Raw genomic sequence first — 21,269 nt, forward strand, 5'->3', positions numbered from 1 at the left:
CCAGGCGGTGTAGCCCAAACAGGCAGCACTATGCAGCACCAAACCTGTTATCCCAGGCGGTGTAGCCCAAACAGGCAGCACTATGCAGCACCAAACCTGTTATCCCAGGCGGTGTAGCCCAAACAGGCAGCACTATGCAGCACCAAACCTGTTATCCCAGGTGGTGTAGCCCAAACAGGCAGCACTATGCAGCACCAAACCTGTTATCCCAGGCGGTGTAGCCCAAACAGGCAGCACTATGCAGCACCAAACCTGTTATCCCAGGCGGTGTAGCCCAAACAGGCAGCACTATGCAGCACCAAACCTGTTATCCCAGGCGGTGTAGCACAAACAGGCAGCACTATGCAGCACCAAACCTGTTATCCCAGGCGGTGTAGCCCAAACAGGCAGCACTATGCAGCACCAAACCTGTTATCCCAGGCGGTGTAGCCCAAACAGGCACCACCATGCAGCACCAAACCTGTTATCCCAGGTGGTGTAGCTCAAACAGGCAGCACTATGCAGAACCAAACCTGTTATCCCAGGTGGTGTAGCCCAAACAGGTAGCACTATGCAGCACCAAACCTGTTATCCCAGGCGGTGTAGCCCAAACAGGCAGCACTATGCAGCACCAAACCTGTTATCCCAGGCGGTGTAGCCCAAACAGGCAGCACTATGTGGTCCTGTAGCTCAGTTGGTAGAGCATGGCGCTTGTAACGCCAGGGTAGTGGGTTCAATCCCGGGACCACCCATATGTAGAATGTATGCACACATGACTGTAAGTCGCTTTGGATAAAAGCGTCTGCTAAATGGCATATATATATATATATATATATATATATACTATGCAGCACCAAACCTGTTATCCCAGGCGGGCGTAGCCCAAACAGGCAGCACTGTGCAGCACCAAACCTGTTATCCCAGGCGGTGTAGCCCAAACAGGCAGCACTATGCAGCACCAAACCTGTTATCCCAGGCGGTGTAGCCCAAACAGGCAGTACTATGCAGCACCAAACCTGTTATCCCAGGCGGCTTAGCCCAAACAGGCAGTACTATGCAGCACCAAACCTGTTATCCCAGGCGGTGTAGCCCAAACAGGCAGCACTGTGCAGCACCAAACCTGTTATCCCAGGCGGTGTAGCCCAAACAGGCAGCACTATGCAGCACCAAACCTGTTATCCCAGGCGGTGTAGCCCAAACAGGCAGCACTATGCAGCACCAAACCTGTTATCCCAGGCGGTGTAGCCCAAACAGGCAGCACTATGCAGCACCAAACCTGTTATCCCAGGCGGTGTAGCCCAAACAGGCACCACTATGCAGCACCAAACCTGTTATCCCAGGTGGTGTAGCTCAAACAGGCAGCACTATGCAGAACCAAACCTGTTATCCCAGGTGGTGTAGCCCAAACAGGTAGCACTATGCAGCACCAAACCTGTTATCCCAGGCGGTGTAGCCCAAACAGGCAGCACTATGCAGCACCAAACCTGTTATCCCAGGCGGTGTAGCCCAAACAGGCAGCACTATGCAGCACCAAACCTGTTATCCCAGGCGGTGTAGCACAAACAGGCAGCACTATGCAGCACCAAACCTGTTATCCCAGGCGGTGTAGCCCAAACAGGCAGCACTATGCAGCACCAAACCTGTTATCCCAGGCGGTGTAGCCCAAACAGGCACCACTATGCAGCACCAAACCTGTTATCCCAGGTGGTGTAGCTCAAACAGGCAGCACTATGCAGAACCAAACCTGTTATCCCAGGTGGTGTAGCCCAAACAGGCAGCACTATGCAGCACCAAACCTGTTATCCCAGGCGGTGTAGCCCAAACAGGCACCACTATGCAGCACCAAACCTGTTATCCCAGGTGGTGTAGCTCAAACAGGCAGCACTATGCAGAACCAAACCTGTTATCCCAGGTGGTGTAGCCCAAACAGGTAGCACTATGCAGCACCAAACCTGTTATCCCAGGCGGTGTAGCCCAAACAGGCAGCACTATGCAGCACCAAACCTGTTATCCCAGGCGGTGTAGCCCAAACAGGCAGCACTATGCAGCACCAAACCTGTTATCCCAGGCGGTGTAGCACAAACAGGCAGCACTATGCAGCACCAAACCTGTTATCCCAGGCGGTGTAGCCCAAACAGGCAGCACTATGCAGCACCAAACCTGTTATCCCAGGCGGCGTAGCCCAAACAGGCAGCACTGTGCAGCACCAAACCTGTTATCCCAGGCGGTGTAGCCCAAACAGGCAGCACTATGCAGCACCAAACCTGTTATCCCAGGCGGTGTAGCCCAAACAGGCAGTACTATGCAGCACCAAACCTGTTATCCCAGGCGGCTTAGCCCAAACAGGCAGTACTATGCAGCACCAAACCTGTTATCCCAGGCGGTGTAGCCCAAACAGGCAGCACTATGCAGCACCAAACCTGTTATCCCAGGCGGTGTAGCCCAAACAGGCAGCACTATGCAGCACCAAACCTGTTATCCCAGGCGGTGTAGCCCAAACAGGCAGCACTATGCAGCACCAAACCTGTTATCCCAGGCGGTGTAGCCCAAACAGGCAGCACTATGCAGCACCAAACCTGTTATCCCAGGCGGTGTAGCCCAAACAGGCACCACTATGCAGCACCAAACCTGTTATCCCAGGTGGTGTAGCTCAAACAGGCAGCACTATGCAGAACCAAACCTGTTATCCCAGGTGGTGTAGCCCAAACAGGTAGCACTATGCAGCACCAAACCTGTTATCCCAGGCGGTGTAGCCCAAACAGGCAGCACTATGCAGCACCAAACCTGTTATCCCAGGCGGTGTAGCCCAAACAGGCAGCACTATGCAGCACCAAACCTGTTATCCCAGGCGGTGTAGCACAAACAGGCAGCACTATGCAGCACCAAACCTGTTATCCCAGGCGGTGTAGCCCAAACAGGCAGCACTATGCAGCACCAAACCTGTTATCCCAGGCGGTGTAGCCCAAACAGGCACCACTATGCAGCACCAAACCTGTTATCCCAGGTGGTGTAGCTCAAACAGGCAGCACTATGCAGAACCAAACCTGTTATCCCAGGTGGTGTAGCCCAAACAGGTAGCACTATGCAGCACCAAACCTGTTATCCCAGGCGGTGTAGCCCAAACAGGCAGCACTATGCAGCACCAAACCTGTTATCCCAGGCGGTGTAGCCCAAACAGGCAGCACTATGCAGCACCAAACCTGTTATCCCAGGCGGTGTAGCACAAACAGGCAGCACTATGCAGCACCAAACCTGTTATCCCAGGCGGTGTAGCCCAAACAGGCAGCACTATGCAGCACCAAACCTGTTATCCCAGGCGGCGTAGCCCAAACAGGCAGCACTGTGCAGCACCAAACCTGTTATCCCAGGCGGTGTAGCCCAAACAGGCAGCACTATGCAGCACCAAACCTGTTATCCCAGGCGGTGTAGCCCAAACAGGCAGTACTATGCAGCACCAAACCTGTTATCCCAGGCGGCGTAGCCCAAACAGGCAGTACTATGCAGCACCAAACCTGTTATCCCAGGCGGTGTAGCCCAAACAGGCAGCACTATGCAGCACCAAACCTGTTATCCCAGGCGGTGTAGCCCAAACAGGCAGCACTATGCAGCACCAAACCTGTTATCCCAGGCGGTGTAGCCCAAACAGGCAGCACTATGCAGCACCAAACCTGTTATCCCAGGCGGTGTAGCCCAAACAGGCAGCACTATGCAGCACCAAACCTGTTATCCCAGGCGGTGTAGCCCAAACAGGCAGCACTATGCAGCACCAAACCTGTTATCCCAGGCGGTGTAGCCCAAACAGGCACCACCATGCAGCACCAAACCTGTTATCCCAGGTGGTGTAGCTCAAACAGGCAGCACTATGCAGAACCAAACCTGTTATCCCAGGTGGTGTAGCCCAAACAGGTAGCACTATGCAGCACCAAACCTGTTATCCCAGGCGGTGTAGCCCAAACAGGCAGCACTATGCAGCACCAAACCTGTTATCCCAGGCGGTGTAGCCCAAACAGGCAGCACTATGCAGCACCAAACCTGTTATCCCAGGCGGTGTAGCACAAACAGGCAGCACTATGCAGCACCAAACCTGTTATCCCAGGCGGTGTAGCCCAAACAGGCAGCACTATGCAGCACCAAACCTGTTATCCCAGGCGGCGTAGCCCAAACAGGCAGTACTATGCAGCACCAAACCTGTTATCCCAGGCGGTGTTTATAGCCCAAACAGGCAGCACTATGCAGCACCAAACCTGTTATCCCAGGTGGTGTAGCCCAAACAGGCAGCACTATGCAGCACCAAACCTGTTATCCCAGGCGGTGTAGCCCAAACAGGCAGCACTATGCAGCACCAAACCTGTTAACACACATTGTCCTATAAAACTGTCTAACAGCAGCTCCAACCAACCTCCTCGTTCTCTGCTAAATGATAAATATCTCTTCTCTCGCCGTTGACCTTGTCAGAAAAACAAACCTTGTTTAGAGGGCTCAGGGTTTATAGATCCACTGAAACCAAACCCTGTTTAGAGTGGACAGGTCTTTATAGATCCACTGAAACCAAATCCTGTTTAGAGGGCTCAAGGTTTACAGATCCACTGAAACCATATCCCGTTTATAGTGGGCAGGTCTTTATAGATCCACTGCAGAAATAGCCACACAGGTGAAAGGAGAGAGGGACAAAGGGGGAAGGAAAGGAGGAGAGGAAGAGAGCAATACCTATACTACGCTATTCCTCCTCCTCCTCCTCCTCCTCCTCCTCCTCCTGTTGCTAGGAGGGTGCATTATGTCGTGGCTTTTTGTTTGTTTGTTGCTATCCTTGACTTGAGTGGGTTGAGTCTGACGTGATCTCCCTGTTCAGTTTTGCACCCCCTCAGGCGGTGGGGGGGTAGATCTTCGTGGGCTATACTCGGCCTTGTCCTAAAGTGTCCAACGACCCCCCCGTCTAAATCTCCAGTATCTTTGCTGCAATAGTCTGTGCCGGGGGGCTGGGCTGGGCTGGGCTAGTCTCTCTCTCTCTCTCTCTCTCTCTCTCTCTCTCTCTCTCTCTCTCTCTCTCTCTCTCTCTCTCTCTCTCTCTCTCTCTCTCTCTCTCTCTCTCTCTCTCTCTCTCTCTCTCTCTCTCTCTCTCTCTCTCTCTCTCTCTCTCTCTCTCTCTCTCTCTCTCTCTCTCTCTCTCTCTCTCTCTCTCTCTCTCTCTCTCTCTCTCTCTCTCTCTCTCTCTCTCTCTCTCTCTCTCTCTCTCTCTCTCTCTCTCTCTCTCTCTCTCTCTCTCTCTCTCTCTCTCTCTCTCTCTCTCTCTCTCTCGGGGAGACCAGATGGTGTTGAAGGGCCAGTAGGAGGCACTGCCCTGTGTAGGGTGCCGTCTTTCGGATGGGATGTTAAACGGGTGTCCTGACTCTCTGAGGTCAGTAAAGATCCCATGGCACTTATCGTCAGAGTAGGGGTATTAACCCTGGTGTCCTGACTAAATTCCCAAGCTGCCCCTCATACCATCACAGTCATCTAATCATCTCCAGCTTCCAATTGACTCATTCATCCCCTGAATGAATTCATGAATTGAATGGGGATGAATTCATCCCCATTCTTCTCCCCTGTAACTATTCCCCAGGTCATTGCTGTAAATGAGAATGTGTTCTCAGTCAACATCACTGGTTAAATAAAATTCCAAATGGTAGATGACAGTACCTGAAGAGTTGTGTGTTATGATGAAGGTCAACAGCTCCTTTGACATTTTATCCATGTGTCTCCGCAAGTAGGCTTGGCAGAGGTTGATTTTGCTGAACCTTTGACCCCCCCTCCCCTGTTGTAGTGAATACTCCTCAGTGGACAACACCGGGTTAACTTTAAAGTCTCCACATATCCTGATTCCACCATCCCCCTTAAGGACTGGTACGATGGGTGTAGCCCATTCACTCACTGCTGACCGGTTCCAGGACATTGTTCTTAACTAGACTCACCAAGTCAGCCTGGAATTTTGGTCTGATAGCATGAGGTGCTTTTAGAAAACTTTGGTTTGCTGTCTGGCTTAATACTGAGCTTTGCTGAAATGTCTTTCATGATACCGAGCTCTCCATTAAAATGCTTCTCCATGTTTATTTAAGATTGCAGGTAGGCTTGTGTCTCCATGTGTCATTATACCTACTGATGTCCAGTCCAGTGTGTTTTTCTCAGTTTGTCCATTTAACTGAACTCTGACCTCAGTGATGCCTCTCACGGCAACAGATTCACCTGTCTAAGTCTTTAACACGATGTGAGTTGGCTGAAGTGGAAAGTGTTTCAGTGTCTTTTTGTAGAATGTCTGAGACAGTATTTTGTATAAGCACAGGTGACCCTCTAGCAAGGACAGAGACATAATAGCAGTGCGGTAGCACAGAAACAGTCAGTATTCAGTGTGACTTCATCGTCTGATGAGTCACTCACGTCTGTGCTCTCCTGCTCAACAGTGTGAGCATGTTCTCTTTCCTGTTTCTGCAAAAATGTCCCACCATGTCCTTCCACCAGGATGTAGAAGCCTGATGTCCCACCATGTCCTTCCACCAGCATGTAGAAAGAAGCCTGATGTCTCACCATGTCCTTCCACCAGGGTATAGAAGCCTGATGTCTCACCATGTCCTTCCACCAGGATGTAGAAGCCTGATGTCCCACCATGTCCTTCCACCAGGGTATAGAAGCCTGATGTCTCACCATGTCCTTCCACCAGGGTATAGAAGCCTGATGTCCCACCATGTCCTTCCACCAGGATGTAGAAGCCTGATGTCCCACCATGTCCTTCCACCAGGATGTAGAAGCCTGATGTCCCACCATGTCCTTCCACCAGGGTATAGAAGCCTGATGTCCCACCATGTCCTTCCACCAGGATGTAGAAGCCTGATGTCCCACCATGTCCTTCCACCAGGGTGTAGAAGCCTGATGTCTCACCACGTCCTTCCACCAGCATGTAGAAGCCTGATGTCCCACCACGTCCTTCCACCAGGGTATAGAAGCCTGATGTCCCATCATGTCCTTCCACCAGGGTATAGAAGCCTGATGTCTCACCATGTCCTTCCACCAGGGTATAGAAGCCTGATGTCCCACCATGTCCTTCCACCAGGATGTAGAAGCCTGATGTCTCACCATGTCCTTCCACCAGGGTATAGAAGCCTGATGTCCCACCATGTCCTTCCACCAGGGTATAGAAGCCTGATGTCCCACCATGTCCTTCCACCAGGATGTAGAAGCCTGATGTCCCACCATGTCCTTCCACCAGGGTATAGAAGCCTGATGTCTCACCATGTCCTTCCACCAGGATGTAGAAGCCTGATGTCCCACCATGTCCTTCCACCAGGGTATAGAAGCCTGATGTCCCACCATGTCCTTCCACCAGGATGTAGAAGCCTGATGTCCCACCATGTCCTTCCACCAGGATGTAGAAGCCTGATGTCTCACCATGTCCTTCCACCAGGATGTAGAAGCCTGATGTCCCACCATGTCCTTCCACCAGGATGTAGAAGCCTGATGTCTCACCATGTCCTTCCACCAGGGTATAGAAGCCTGATGTCCCACCATGTCCTTCCACCAGGGTATAGAAGCCTGATGTCTCACCATGTCCTTCCACCAGGGTATAGAAGCCTGATGTCTCACCATGTCCTTCCACCAGGGTATAGAAGCCTGATGTCCCACCATGTCCTTCCACCAGGATGTAGAAGCCTGATGTCTCACCATGTCCTTCCACCAGCATGTAGAAGCCTGATGTCCCACCATGTCCTTCCACCAGGGTATAGAAGCCTGATGTCCCACCACGTCCTTCCACCAGCATGTAGAAAGAAGCCTGATGTCCCACCATGTCCTTCCACCAGGATGTAGAAGCCTGATGTCCCACCATGTCCTTCCACCAGGGTATAGAAGCCTGATGTCTCACCATGTCCTTCCACCAGGGTATAGAAGCCTGATGTCTCACCATGTCCTTCCACCAGGGTATAGAAGCCTGATGTCTCACCATGTCCTTCCACCAGGGTATAGAAGCCTGATGTCTCACCACGTCCTTCCACCAGGATGTAGAAGCCTGATGTCCCACCACGTCCTTCCACCAGCATGTAGAAAGAAGCCTGATGTCCCACCATGTCCTTCCACCAGGATGTAGAAGCCTGATGTCCCACCATGTCCTTCCACCAGGGTATAGAAGCCTGATGTCCCACCATGTCCTTCCACCAGGATGTAGAAGCCTGATGTCCCACCATGTCCTTCCACCAGGGTATAGAAGCCTGATGTCCCACCATGTCCTTCCACCAGCATGTAGAAAGAAGCCTGATGTCCCACCATGTCCTTCCACCAGGATGTAGAAGCCTGATGTCCCACCATGTCCTTCCACCAGGATGTAGAAGCCTGATGTCCCACCATGTCCTTCCACCAGGATGTAGAAGCCTGATGTCCCACCATGTCCTTCCACCAGGATGTAGAAGCCTGATGTCCCACCATGTCCTTCCACCAGCATGTAGAAAGAAGCCTGATGTCCCACCATGTCCTTCCACCAGGATGTCCTGATGTCTCACCATGTCCTTCCACCAGGATATAGAAGCCTGATGTCCCACCATGTCCTTCCACCAGGGTATAGAAGCCTGATGTCTCACCATGTCCTTCCACCAGGGTATAGAAGCCTGATGTCCCACCATGTCCTTCCACCAGGATGTAGAAGCCTGATGTCCCACCATGTCCTTCCACCAGGATGTAGAAGCCTGATGTCCCACCATGTCCTTCCACCAGGATGTAGAAGCCTGATGTCTCACCATGTCCTTCCACCAGGGTATAGAAGCCTGATGTCCCACCATGTCCTTCCACCAGGGTATAGAAGCCTGATGTCTCACCATGTCCTTCCACCAGGGTATAGAAGCCTGATGTCTCACCATGTCCTTCCACCAGGGTATAGAAGCCTGATGTCCCACCATGTCCTTCCACCAGGATGTAGAAGCCTGATGTCCCACCATGTCCTTCCACCAGGATGTAGAAGCCTGATGTCTCACCATGTCCTTCCACCAGCATGTAGAAAGAAGCCTGATGTCCCACCATGTCCTTCCACCAGGATGTAGAAGCCTGATGTCCCACCATGTCCTTCCACCAGGGTATAGAAGCCTGATGTCTCACCATGTCCTTCCACCAGGGTATAGAAGCCTGATGTCCCACCATGTCCTTCCACCAGGGTATAGAAGCCTGATGTCCCACCATGTCCTTCCACCAGGGTATAGAAGCCTGATGTCCCACCATGTCCTTCCACCAGGATGTAGAAGCCTGATGTCCCACCATGTCCTTCCACCAGGATGTAGAAGCCTGATGTCTCACCATGTCCTTCCACCAGGGTATAGAAGCCTGATGTCTCACCATGTCCTTCCACCAGGGTATAGAAGCCTGATGTCTCACCATGTCCTTCCACCAGGGTATAGAAGCCTGATGTCTCACCATGTCCTTCCACCAGGGTATAGAAGCCTGATGTCCAACCATGTCCTTCCACCAGGGTATAGAAGCCTGATGTCCCGGAGGCACTTGACTTGATTTCCCAGTCTCTTATTGTCAGTTGCAACTCTGTGCACTTTTCCCGATGAACTCCACATGCTGAGCCTCTCTAGCAGATAGGTCCATGGACAAGCTGACGTCAGTGGCCTTTACAGTGGCCTTTGCCAAGGTCAGATTGCTTTCATTCAATTGTCTCTTTTTGTGTAGAGCTTCACTCTGTAGCCCACATAGTAGTTTGTCTCTAATGGTGTAATTTAGAACAGTATTAAACTCACAATGCTCAGATAGTTCCCTTACTGATTCTCCCTCTTCCGGACTTCTTCTGTTGAACCTAAACCTTTCAGCAATAACTAGGGGGTTTCGGTGAAAAGTGACCTTTTCAGTATTTCAACAATATCCCCATAAGTCTTATTGCCTGGCCTGTCTGGCTGTAGCAGGACGCGTAGTAAATTACATGTATTTGGGCCCAATTACACACAGAAATGTAAGCACTATTTTCTGCTCATCAATGTCATTTGGCAAGAACAAAATATTCCAACCGTTCTGTGTATGAGTTCCACTTGCTCAATACTTTCATCGAACTGTCCGATGTTTCCAACAGTTCCTGACATTTTTAGTTTCTCAAAAGGCTCCTTCCTGATTGTTATTCACTTCAATATTGTCCTCAAGCACGGAAACGTTCTGTTCTGCCACAGCAATATTTTTTTTCTCAGTCACGTGATCTTCATTCACTTTACTCACTTTAATTTACTCACTGTCGTTTCGTCCTTAAGCTCATTTCGTAATTCCAAAGTTGTTCTTCGCGGTTCAATAAAAGTTATTTTTCCTTTACACACTCTATACTCCTCCCTGTTTAATCACGTCGTTTTCCCGCTCTGGCGACTGTCTGAAATCCTTTTCTGCCCGCCATGACGATGCTAACGCTCTCTCTTAGCTAGCTCGATTACTTGCCTCTGCTAGCAACACACTGTGCTAACATAAAACGTATTAACATTATCAACATTAACTTATTACCATTATTAACATCAACTTAAACTTTTTCAACAGAAAATAACAGTTTTAAACTTGTAACAACTCCTTCCGTGGACAGAAGAGTTCCTGTAGGTTCACACTAACTCGCAGGGCAGTGAGGACTGTGCTGGTGTATATTTATAGGGGGAACAAGGAGAGACTTGTTCCTCATCTTTGCTCCCCCTATAGGGTAGCGAGGGCTAAAATAGTGACCTGAGTTCCTCCCTCCATCCATCCGTCCTCCCTCTCTCCTCTTCCCGACAGCAGCCTGTGTGTATTTATAGGGAACCTGCGCCACCCTGCCTGGGCAGGCCAATAGATAGCAGGAACAGATCTTGACATGACCTGTCCACACCAGACACCAGGCAGGAAGCAGAAAATCCTGTACCAACCCCCCAGGCAGTAAACTACCTCAGAGACACAGAGACAATATCAAGAAGGACCAGAGACAACACTAAACCTCAGAGACACAGAGACAATATCAAGGAGAACCAGAGACAACACTAAACCTCAGAGACACAGAGACAATATCAAGGAGAACCAGAGACAACACTAAACCTCAGAGACACAGAGACAATATCAAGGAGAACCAGAGACAACACTAAACCTCAGAGACACAGAGACAATATCAAGGAGGACCAGAGACAACACTAAACCTCAGAGACATAGAGACAATATCAAGGAGAACCAGAGACAACACTAAACCTCAGAGACACAGAGACAATATCAAGGAGAACCAAATACAACACTAAACCTCAGAGACACAGAGACAATATCAAGGACGACCAGAGACAACACGAAACCTCAGAGACACAGAGACAATATCAAGGAGGACCAGAGACAACACTAAACCTCAGAGACAATATCAAGGACGAGGCCCATCAAGGACAATTTCATGGATCAGGGGGATGGATGGTGAAGACAAAGTGAAGTTTAGAAGACTGTTATTGGTAGCACATTACTAAACAACAGAGCTCTCCTTTTCTCTTTACACATGACTAAACAACAGGGCTCTCCTTTTCTCTTTACACATTACTAAACAACAGGGCTCTCCACATGACTAAACAACAGGGCTCTCCTTTTCTCTTTACACATTACTAAACAACAGGGCTCTCCTTTTCTCTTTACACATTACTAAACAACAGGGCTCTCCTTTTCTCTTTACACATTACTAAACAACAGGGCTCTCCTTTTCTCTTTACACATTACTAAACAACAGCGCTCTCCCTCTTTACAGACTAAACAACAGGGCTCTCCTTTTCTCTTTACACATTATTAAACAACAGGGCTCTCCACATTACTAAACAACAGGGCTCTCCTTTTCCCTTTAAACATTACTAAACAACAGGGCTCAATTACTAAACAACAGGGCTCTCCTTTTCTCTTTACACATTACTAAACAACAGGGCTCTCCTTTTCTCTTTACACATTACTAAACAACAGGGCTCTCCTTTTCTCTTTACACATTACTAAACAACAGGGCTCTCCTTTTCTCTTTACACATTACTAAACAACAGGGCTCTCCTTTTCTCTTTACACATTACTAAACAACAGGGCTCTCCTTTTCTCTTTACACATTACTAAACAACAGGGCTCTCCTTTTCTCTTTACACATTACTAAACAACAGCGCTCTCCTTTTCTCTTTACACATTACTAAACAACAGGGCTCTCCTTTTCTCTTTACACATTATTAAACAACAGGGCTCTCCACATTACTAAACAACAGGGCTCTCCTTTTCCCTTTACACATTACTAAACAACAGGGCTCTCCACATTACTAAACAACAGGGCTCTCCTTTTCTCTTTACACATTACTAAACAACAGGGCTCTCCTTTTCTCTTTACACATTACTAAACAACAGGGCTCTCCTTTTCTCTTTACACATTACTAAACAACAGGGCTCTCCACATTACTAAACAACAGGGCTCTCCTTTTCTCTTTACACATTACTAAACAACAGGGCTCTCCTTTTCTCTTTACACATTACTAAACAACAGGGCTCTCCTTTTCTCTTTACACATTACTAAACAACAGGGCTCTCCTTTTCTCTTTACACATTACTAAACAACAGGGCTCTCCTTTTCTCTTTACACATTACTAAACAACAGGGCTCTCCTTTTCTCTTTACACATTACTAAACAACAGGGCTCTCCTTTTCTCTTTACACATTACTAAACAACAGGGCTCTCCTTTTCTCTTTACACATTACTAAACAACAGGGCTCTCCTTTTCTCTTTACACATTACTAAACAACAGGGCTCTCCTTTTCTCTTTACACATTACTAAACAACAGGGTTCTCCACATTACTAAACAACAGGGCTCTCCTTTTCCCTTTAAACATTACTAAACAACAGGGCTCTCCACATTACTAAACAACAGGGCTCTCCTTTTCCCTTTAAACATTACTAAACAACAGGGCTCTCCACATTACTAAACAACAGGGCTCTCCTTTTCCCTTTAAACATTACTAAACAACAGGGCTCTCCACATTACTAAACAACAGGGCTCTCCTTTTCTCTTTACACATTACTAAACAACAGGGCTCTCCTTTTCTCTTTACACATGACTAAACAACAGGGCTCTCCTTTCCTCTTTACACATTACTAAACAACAGGGCTCTCCTTTTCTCTTTACACATTACTAAACAACAGGGCTCTCATTTTCTCTTTACACATTACTAAACAACAGGGCTCTCCTTTTCGCTCCAACCCCAGGGGGCTCTCAACCCCTTTTTCCTGGGGAGTTGCTCTTTTTGACTTCAACTCCAGGGGGCTCTCAAACCCTTTTTCCCGGGGAGCTGCCCTTTTCGACTTCAACCCCAGTTGAAAATAACCTAATTTAAATGATCAACAAGCGGATTATTAGAATCAGGTTAGCTAGATTAGGGGGTCGGAGCGAAAAACCGTACAGGAGGGTAGCTCGCCAAAAACAGGGCTGGAGTAGCCTAGCATAAAAGGTCATAGATACTTACAAAAATGTTATAAAGCATTATAACTGCCGTTTTATAGATCTGTCTGATCTTGATTATTATTGATTGTTGTCCAGTCGCGTGGTCAAGCGCTGCAAGGAAAGACCTAGTTAAGCTGCAGCTGGTCCCAGAACAGAGTGGCACGTCTTGCTCTTCATAGTAATCAGAGGGCTGATATTCATACTGTGCACACCAGTCTCTCTTGGCTAAGAGTCATTTTTCATAAGAAACATTAATTTTGGGGGGAAATTCCAAATGTTTTGCATAGTCAACTTACACACAGCACTGACACACACACCCTTATTACCCCACCAGACATGCCACCAGTGGGCTTTTCACAGTCCCCATGTCCAGAACAAATTTAAGGAGACGTATTGTATAATACAGAGCCATGAGTGCCTGGAACTCCCTTCCATCTCATATACAGTATAATACAGTCTTATATACAGTATAATACAGGCTTATATACAGTATAATACAGTCTTATATACAGTATAATACAGACCCATGAGTGCCTGGAACTCCCTTCCATCTTATATACAGTATAATACAGTCTTATATACAGTATAATACAGACCCATGAGTGCCTGGAACTCCCTTCCATCTCATATACAGTATAATACAGGCTTATATACAGTATAATACAGTCTTATATACAGTATAATACAGTCTTATATACAGTATAATACAGTCTTATATACAGTATAATACAGAACCATGAGTCCATGGAACTCCCTTCCATCTTATATACAGTATAATACAGTCTTATATACAGTATAATACAGTCTTATATACAGTATAATACAGTCGTATATACAGTATAATACAGGGTATAATACAGTCTTATATACAGTATAATACAGTCTTATATACAGTATAATACAGTCTTATATACAGTATAATACAGTCTTATATACAGTATTACACAGAGACATGAGTGCATGGAACTCCCTTCCATCTCATATACAGTATAATACAGTCTTATGTACAGTATAATACAGTCTTATATACAGTATAATACAGTCTTATATACAGTATAATACAGTCTTATATACAGTATAATACAGTCTCATATACAGTATAATACAGTCTTATATACAGTATAATACAGTCTTATATACAGTATAATACAGAACCATGAGTCCATGGAACTCCCTTCCATCTCATATACAGTATAATACAGGCTTATATACAGTATAATACAATCTTATATACAGTCTTATATACAGTATAATACAGAACCATGAGTGCCTGGAACACCCTTCCATCTTATATACAGTATAATACAGTCTTATATACAGTATAATACAGTCTTATATACAGTATAATACAGTCTTATATACAGTATAATACAGTCTTATATACAGTATAATACAGTCTCATATACAGTATAATACAGTCTCATATACAGTATAATAGTCTCATATACAGTATAATACAGTCTCATATACAGTATAATACAGTCTCATATACAGTATAATACAGTCTCATATACAGTATAATACAGGCTTATATACAGTATAATACAGTCTTATATACAGTATAATACAGTCTTATATACAGTATAATACAGTCTTATATACAGTCTTATATACAGTATAATACAGAACCATGAGTCCATGGAACTCCCTTCCATCTTATATACAGTATAATACAGTCTTATATACAGTATAATACAGTCTTATATACAGTATAATACAGTCTCATATACAGTCTTATATACAGTATAATACAGTCTCATATACAGTCTTATATACAGTATAATACAGTCTTATATACAGTATAATACAGTCTTATATACAGTATAATACAGTCTTATATACAGTCTTATATACAGTATAATACAGTCTTATATACAGTCTTATATACAGTATAATACAGAACCATGAGTGCCTGGAACACCCTTCCATCTTATATACAGTATAATACAGTCTTATATACAGTATAATACAGTCTTATATACAGTATAATACAGTCTTATATACAGTCTTATATACAGTATATTACAGTCTTATATACAGTATAATACAGTCTTATATACAGTATAATACAGTCTTATATACAGTCTTATATACAGTATATTACAGTCTTATATACAGTATAATACAGTCTTATATACAGTATAATATACAGTATAATACAGTCTTATATACAGTATAATACAGTCTCATATACAGTCTTATATACAGTATAATACAGTCTTATATACAGTCTTATATACAGTATAATACAGTCTTATATACAGTATAAGTATATGTGTCCTACTGGTTGTGTGACCTACTGGTTGTGTGTCCTACTGGTTGTGTGTCCTACTGGTTGTGTGTCCTACTGGTTGTGTGACCTACTGGCTGTGTGTCCTACTGGTTGTGTGTCCTACTGGTTGTGTGACCTACTGGTTGTGTGTCCTACTGGTTGTGTGTCCTACTGGTTGTGTGACCTACTGGTTGTGTGTCCTACTGGTTGTGTGTCCTACTGGTTGTGTGACCTACTGGTTGTGTGACCTACTGGTTGTGTGACCTACTGGTTGTGTGTCCTACTGGTTGTATGACCTACTGGTTGTGTGTCCTACTGGTTGTGTGTCCTACTGGTTGTATGACCTACTGGTTGTGTGTCCTACTGGTTGTGTGACCTACTGGTTGTGTGTCCTACTGGTTGTGTGTCCTACTGGTTGTGTGTCCTACTGGTTGTGTGTCCTACTGGTTGTGTGACCTACTGGTTGTGTGTCCTACTGGTTGTGTGTCCTACTGGTTGTGTGACCTACTGGTTGTGTGACCTACTGGCTGTGTGTCCTACTGGTTGTGTGACCTACTGGTTGTGTGTCCTACTGGTTGTGTGTCCTACTGGTTGTGTGTCCTACTGGTTGTGTGTCCTACTGGCTGTGTGTCCTACTGGTTGTGTGTCCTACTGGTTGTGTGTCCTACTGGTTGTGTGTCCTACTGGTTGTGTGTCCTACTGGTTGTGTGTCCTACTGGTTGTGTGTCCTACTGGTTGTGTGTCCTACTGGTTGTGTGTATGTACTGACGTGTGACCTACTGACGTGTGACCTACTGGTTGTGTGTCCTACTGGTTGTGTGTCCTACTGGTTGTGTGACCTACTGGTTGTGTGACCTACTGGTTGTGTGTCCTACTGGTTGTGTGACCTACTGGTTGTGTGACCTACTGGTTGTGTGACCTACTGGTTGTGTGTCCTACTGGTTGTGTGTCCTACTGGCTGTGTGACCTACTGGTTGTGTGTCCTACTGGTTGTGTGACGTACTGGTTGTGTGACCTACTGGTTGTGTGTCCTACTGGTTGTGTGACCTACTGGTTGTGTGACCTACTGGTTGTGTGACCTACTGGTTGTGTGTATTTACTGACGTGTGTCCTACTGGTTGTGTGACCTACTGGTTGTGTGTCCTACTGGTTGTGTGACCTACTGGTTGTGTGTCCTACTGGTTGTGTGACCTACTGGTTGTGTGACCTACTGGTTGTGTGACCTACTGGTTGTGTGACCTACTGGTTGTGTGTATTTACTGACGTGTGTCCTACTGGTTGTGTGACCTACTGGCTGTGTGACCTACTGGTTGTGTGACCTACTGGTTGTGTCTACTGACGTGTGTCCTACTGGTTGTGTGTCCTACTGGTTGTGTGACCTACTGGTTGTGTGACCTACTGGTTGTGTGTCCTACTGGTTGTGTGACCTACTGGTTATGTGTCCTACTGGTTATGTGTCCTACTGGTTGTGTGACCTACTGGTTGTGTGTCCTACTGGTTGTGTGACCTACTGGTTTTGTGTCCTACTGGTTGTGTGTCCTACTGGTTGTGTGTCCTACTGGTTGTGTGTCCTACTGGTTGTGTGACCTACTGGTTGTGTGTCCTACTGGTTGTGTGACCTACTGGTTGTGTGACCTACTGGTTGTGTGACCTACTGGTTGTGTGTATGTACTGACATGTGACCTACTGGTTGTGTGACCTACTGGTTGTGTGACCTACTGGTTGTGTGTCCTACTGGTTGTGTGACCTACTGGTTGTGTGACCTACTGGTTGTGTGTCCTACTGGTTGTGTGACCTACTGGTTGTGTAACCTACTGGTTGGGTGACCTACTGGTTGTGTGACCTACTGGTTGTGTGTATGTACTGGTTGTGTGTCCTACTGGTTGTGTGACCTACTGGTTGTGTGTCCTACTGGTTGTGTGACCTACTGGTTGTGTGACCTACTGGTTGTGTGACCTACTGGTTGTGTGTATGTACTGACGTGTGACCTACTGGTTGTGTGTCCTACTGGTTGTGTGTCCTACTGGTTGTGTGTCCTACTGGTTGTGTGACCTACTGGTTGTGTGACCTACTGGTTGTGTGACCTACTGGTTGTGTGTCCTACTGGTTGTGTGACCTACTGGTTGTGTGACCTACTGGTTGTGTGACCTACTGGTTGTGTGTCCTACTGGTTGTGTCTACTGACATGTGTCCTACTGGTTGTGTCTACTGACATGTGTCCTACTGGTTGTGTCTACTGACATGTGTCCTACTGGTTGTGTCTACTGACATGTGTCCTACTGGTTGTGTCTACTGACATGTGTCCTACTGGTTGTGTCTACTGACATGTGTCCTACTGGTTGTGTGTGTGTACTGACGTGTGTCCTACTGGTTGTGTGTGTGTACTGACGTGTGTCCTACTGGTTGTGTGTCCTACTGGTTGTGTGTCCTACTGGTTGTGTGTCCTACTGGTTGTGTGACCTACTGGTTGTGTCTACTGACATGTGTCTTACTGGTTGTGTCTACTGACATGTGTCCTACTGGTTGTGTCTACTGACATGTGTCCTACTGGTTGTGTGTGTGTACTGACGTGTGTCCTACTGGTTGTGTGTGTGTACTGACGTGTGTCCTACTGGTTGTGTGTCCTACTGGTTGTGTGTCCCACTGGTTGTGTGTCCTACTGGTTGTGTGTATGTACTGACGTGTGACCTACTGGTTGTGTGTCCTACTGGTTGTGTGTCCTACTGGTTGTGTGTATGTACTGATGTGTGTCCTACTGGTTGTGTGTCCTACTGGTTGTGTGTCCTACTGGTTGTGTGTATGTACTGACGTGTGACCTACTGGTTGTGTGTCCTACTGGTTGTGTGTATGTACTGACGTGTGACCTACTGGTCGTGTGTCCTACTGGTTGTGTGTCCTACTGGTTGTGTGTCCTACTGGTCGTGTGTCCTACTGGTTGTGTGTATGTACTGACGTGTGTCCTACTGGTTGTGTGTCCTACTGGTTGTGTGTCCTACTGGTTGTGTGACCTACTGGTTGTGTGTCCTACTGGTTGTGTGACCTACTGGTTGTGTGTCCTACTGGTTGTGTGTCCTACTGGTTGTGTGTCCTACTGGTTGTGTGTATGTACTGGTTGTGTGTCCTACTGGTTGTGTGTCCTACTGGTTGTGTGTCCTACTGGTTGTGTGTCCTACTGGTTGTGTGACCTACTGGTTGTGTCTACTGACATGTGTCCTACTGGTTGTGTCTACTGACATGTGTCCTACTGGTTGTGTGTGTACTGACGTGTGTCCTACTGGTTGTGTGTGTGTACTGACGTGTGTCCTACTGGTTGTGTGTCCTACTGGTTGTGTCCTACTGGTTGTGTGTCCTACTGGTTGTGTGTATGTACTGACGTGTGACCTACTGGTTGTGTGTCCTACTGGTTGTGTGTCCTACTGGTTGTGTGTATGTACTGATGTGTGTCCTACTGGTTGTGTGTCCTACTGGTTGTGTGTCCTACTGGTTGTGTGTCCTACTGGTTGTGTGTATGTACTGACGTGTGACCTACTGGTTGTGTGTCCTACTGGTTGTGTGTATGTACTGACGTGTGACCTACTGGTTGTGTGTCCTACTGGTTGTGTGTCCTACTGGTTGTGTGTATGTACTGACGTGTGTCCTACTGGTTGTGTGTCCTACTGGTTGTGTGTCCTACTGGTCGTGTGTCCTACTGGTTGTGTGTATGTACTGACGTGTGTCCTACTGGTTGTGTGTCCTACTGGTTGTGTGTCCTACTGGTTGTGTGTCCTACTGGTTGTGTGACCTACTGGTTGTGTGTCCTACTGGTTGTGTGTCCTACTGGTTGTGTGACCTACTGGTTGTGTGTCCTACTGGTTGTGTGTCCTACTGGTTGTGTGTATGTACTGGTTGTGTGTCCTACTGGTTGTGTGTCCTACTGGTTGTGTGTCCTACTGGTTGTGTGTCCTACTGGTTGTGTGTCTGTACTGACGTGTGACCTACTGGTTGTGTGTCCTACTGGTTGTGTGTATGTACTGACGTGTGACCTACTGGTTGTGTGTCCTACTGGTTGTGTGTCCTACTGGTTGTGTGTATGTACTGACGTGTGTCCTACTGGTTGTGTGTCCTACTGGTTGTGTGTCCTACTGGTCGTGTGTCCTACTGGTTGTGTGTCTGTACTGACGTGTGTCCTACTGGTTGTGTGTCCTACTGGTTGTGTGTCCTACTGGTTGTGTGTCCTACTGGTTGTGTGTCCTACTGGTTGTGTGTCCTACTGGTTGTGTGTCCTACTGGTTGTGTGACCTACTGGTTGTGTGTCCTACTGGTTGTGTGTCCTACTGGTTGTGTGTCCTACTGGTTGTGTGTCCTACTGGTTGTGTGTCCTACTGGTTGTGTGTCCTACTGGTTGTGTGTCCTACTGGTTGTGTGTATGTACTGACGTGTGACCTACTGGTTGTGTGTCCTACTGGTTGTGTGTATGTACTGACGTGTGACCTACTGGTTGTGTGTCCTACTGGTTGTGTGTCCTACTGGTTGTGTCTACTGACGTGTGTCCTACTGGTTGTGTGTCCTACTGGTTGTGTGTCCTACTGGTCGTGTGTCCTACTGGCTGTGTGTCCTACTGGTTGTGTGTCCTACTGGCTGTGTGTCCTACTGGTTGTGTGTCCTACTGGTTGTGTGTCCTACTGGCTGTGTGTCCTACTGGCTGTGTGTCCTACTGGCTGTGTGTCCTACTGGCTGTGTGTCCTACTGGCTGTGTGTCCTACTGGTTGTGTGTCCTACTGGTTGTGTGTAACTGATAGATACACTACACGTTACTGTTTTAAAATGTGTACAAATTGTAAAGTCATTTGTCTGTAATGTCTTTTTTCGTTACGTGTCAGACACCAGGAAGATGTCGACGTCCTAATGAATCAAATAAAATAGTCGACTTCCAAGACAATTTCAAGGATCGGGGTGAAGGTGACCACCAAGTGGACTTTGATTTTAGATCAAAGTACAACCACTAATTCAATTCTACTTGTATTTATTGTTCTTAGTCAGTTTACTATGTCCCAGTATTTCCTGCTGTTATTGTGATGTTCTGAATGGGATCTGTCATGTCTGTTTTAGCAGCTTGCGATAGAACTGTTTTTCTTTTTACAGAATGCCTTTTGTTGTGATTTTAATGTAACTACATTCGGAAGAACACAATCTGCAGACAACACTCCACGGCTCTGTCCCAAATTGCACCCTGTATATTTTTTTTCATAGGCTGGTTCATGTTATTGTATGTTTTCATTCTGTAATGTATTGATTGTTGCTTCCTTCTTGGTTAGGTCTCTGTAGCTCAGTTGGTAGAGCATGGCGCTTGTAACGCCAGGGTAGTGGGTTCGATTCCCGGGACCACCCATAGGTAGAATGTATGCACACATGACTGTAAGTCGCTTTGGATAAAAGCGTCTGCTAAATGGCATATATTATTATATTAAAAAGAGACTCTGGGTCTCAATGGGCTTTTCCTTTTTAAATAAAGGTTTAATAAATAAATTCAATAAATCTTTTCCTGCATTTTGACTCTGGTCCATAGTAGTGCACTGTGTAGGGAACACGTGCTAAACTCATT

At 46.7% G+C, this 21,269-nt stretch overlaps 3 long non-coding RNA genes across 18 annotated transcripts; all 3 read right to left on the bottom strand.

Annotated features, from left to right (window-relative positions):
* Positions 1 to 235: 235 nt before the first annotated feature.
* On the bottom strand, positions 236 to 4,633 carry LOC127932027 (uncharacterized). Of its 11 annotated transcripts, none has more exons than XR_008143652.1 (4): positions 4,276 to 4,633; positions 3,440 to 3,751; positions 1,204 to 3,283; positions 236 to 356 (listed from the first exon to the last, which is right to left on the bottom strand). It is a non-coding gene; the product is annotated as an uncharacterized LOC127932027 (long non-coding RNA). The 11 variants fall into 11 exon arrangements; XR_008143653.1 differs by lacking the exon at positions 236 to 356 and adding an exon at positions 423 to 564; XR_008143656.1 differs by lacking the exon at positions 236 to 356 and having other exon boundaries at positions 899 to 2,711; positions 2,868 to 3,283.
* Positions 4,634 to 15,802: 11,169 nt separating this feature from the next.
* LOC127932029 (uncharacterized) lies at positions 15,803 to 17,921 on the bottom strand. The gene is made up of 3 exons (XR_008143668.1): positions 17,837 to 17,921; positions 16,065 to 16,464; positions 15,803 to 15,936 (listed from the first exon to the last, which is right to left on the bottom strand). It is a non-coding gene; the product is annotated as an uncharacterized LOC127932029 (long non-coding RNA).
* A 1,187-nt stretch (positions 17,922 to 19,108) lies between these two features.
* On the bottom strand, positions 19,109 to 20,203 carry LOC127932028 (uncharacterized). Of its 6 annotated transcripts, none has more exons than XR_008143663.1 (3): positions 20,111 to 20,203; positions 19,663 to 19,774; positions 19,109 to 19,357 (listed from the first exon to the last, which is right to left on the bottom strand). It is a non-coding gene; the product is annotated as an uncharacterized LOC127932028 (long non-coding RNA). The 6 variants fall into 6 exon arrangements; XR_008143665.1 differs by having other exon boundaries at positions 19,109 to 19,421; XR_008143662.1 differs by having other exon boundaries at positions 19,663 to 19,806; positions 20,111 to 20,193.
* Between the last annotated feature and the right edge of the window lie 1,066 nt (positions 20,204 to 21,269).

Source organism: Oncorhynchus keta, chromosome 10, assembly GCF_023373465.1.
Source record: "Oncorhynchus keta strain PuntledgeMale-10-30-2019 chromosome 10, Oket_V2, whole genome shotgun sequence".
Classification (NCBI taxonomy): Eukaryota; Metazoa; Chordata; class Actinopteri; order Salmoniformes; family Salmonidae; genus Oncorhynchus; species Oncorhynchus keta.